The sequence below is a fragment of the Xenopus laevis genome, chromosome 4S (genome assembly GCF_017654675.1).
Source record: "Xenopus laevis strain J_2021 chromosome 4S, Xenopus_laevis_v10.1, whole genome shotgun sequence".
Lineage (NCBI taxonomy): Eukaryota > Metazoa > Chordata > Amphibia > Anura > Pipidae > Xenopus > Xenopus laevis.
The window spans coordinates 80,940,342-80,942,216 of NC_054378.1; positions in this window are offsets into that span (position 1 = coordinate 80,940,342).

The window sequence follows — 1,875 nt, forward strand, 5'->3', positions numbered from 1 at the left end:
GGCAATGGGGTCAGGAAGGTATTAAATGCTAGGCTATAGTGGTTTGACTGAAGGGGTTCCTCACAAAATGGATTCAAAGCTGTAGTAATCCTTTCATCCTATGTTACCTTTTCAAATAGCAATTCAGCACTGCTGGGTCAGCTCACACATCATTTACATCTCAACAGAAGGGAAAGGGTAATAATCAATAAAATGCAGTGGTCATACTCTGTTACCTTATATAATATCTGCCCCTTAAGTATCAGTGGGGTTTATTTATTTACATAGCAAATAATCAAATCTTTCATAACATTAATTTTCTTACTTGTTGCAAATTGATCAAAACTATTTATATATTGATTGCTACAGGAAACTGCACTTATGCATTTTACCACCCTCCCCCCCCATCTAACTTATTGAGAGCTGATAAGGGTCCTTTACAAGTGCAGTGTGCAAAGTGCAATTTCTGATGTAAATAGCCATTCTTTTTTTACCCATACTGCAATATTAATTCCCATCATTTTAGTGCAATTGCAGCCTCACTCTGAGTTGCATCCAGTGATACAAAACAGATTCAGCTGAAGGTGAATGGATAAGTATTGCATCACTTCTGGATTCTAGTTCCCAAGCATCAATAGGTGCAGTTGCACAGCATTCATAAGGGCTCTTACACATGAGCGTTTTTACCTGCGCTCCCCTGCGTTCCGTTTTTCGGCGTTCAGCCGCAGGGGAGCGCAGGAATAGACGCATTTAATTATTTCAAATGGGGCTGTACTCACACAAGCGCATGTAGGCGCCGAACGCAGGAAAAATGCAGCATGTTGCGTCTATCTGCGTTCGGCGCCTACATGCGCCTGTGTGAGTACAGCCCCATTTGAAATAATTAAATGCGTCTATTCCTGCGCTCCCCTGCGACTGAACGCCGAAAAACGGAACGCAGGGGAGCGCAGGTAAAAACGCTCATGTGTAAGAGCCCTAAGAAGGAGCACTTAATATAGTACAAATATGGCAAGTACTCATCTAGTTCAAAACATTGCTAAAAACGTAATTAACTGTTTCAGTTAATGCTTCAAAGGGAGGGCAAAAAGCACAGGTGCAGACCTCCGTTTGCCACAAAAAAATGATATCCCAATTGCAATATGGCACTCATATACACTGCAATATATTATTGCTAGCACTTTTCACCCGAAGCATCCATGCAAATGTTGATATGGGTTAAAGTATTTTGCTATTACTATTGTGTGTTTTTTTTTTATATTTTTTAATTAAAGAAGTTTTTAAGCCTTGTTTTGTTGTTGTTTAAACTCAATAGTTGGGGGAAAAGCCTGCTCGATGAACATAATAAATTAAACTCTTAAATTAGACTCTATACTGGAGCTGTGTGTACAGAATATATAGTATCTTTATAACTTTTTTGATTTAAAGGAAAACTATACCCTCAAAATGAACACTTAAGCAACAGATATTTCATATCATATTAAGTGGCATATTAAAGAATCTCACCAAACTGGAATATATATTTAAGTAAATATTGCCCTTTTACATCTCTTGCCTTGAGCCACCATTTTGTGATGGTCTGTGTGCTGTCTCAGAGATCACCTGACCAGAAATACTTCAACTCTAACTGTAACAGGAAGAAGTGTGGAAGCAAAAGACACAACTCTGTCTGTTAATTGGCTCATGTGACCTAACATGTATAGTTTGTTGGTATGTTTGTGAGTACAGTGAATCCTACGATCCCAGGGGGCGGCCCTTATTTTTTAAAATGGCAATTTTCTATTTATGATTACCCAATGGCACATACTACTAGAAAAGTATATTATTATGAAAATAGTTTATTTACATGAAGCAGGATTTTACATATGAGCTGTTTTATGCAATATCTTTTTATAGAGA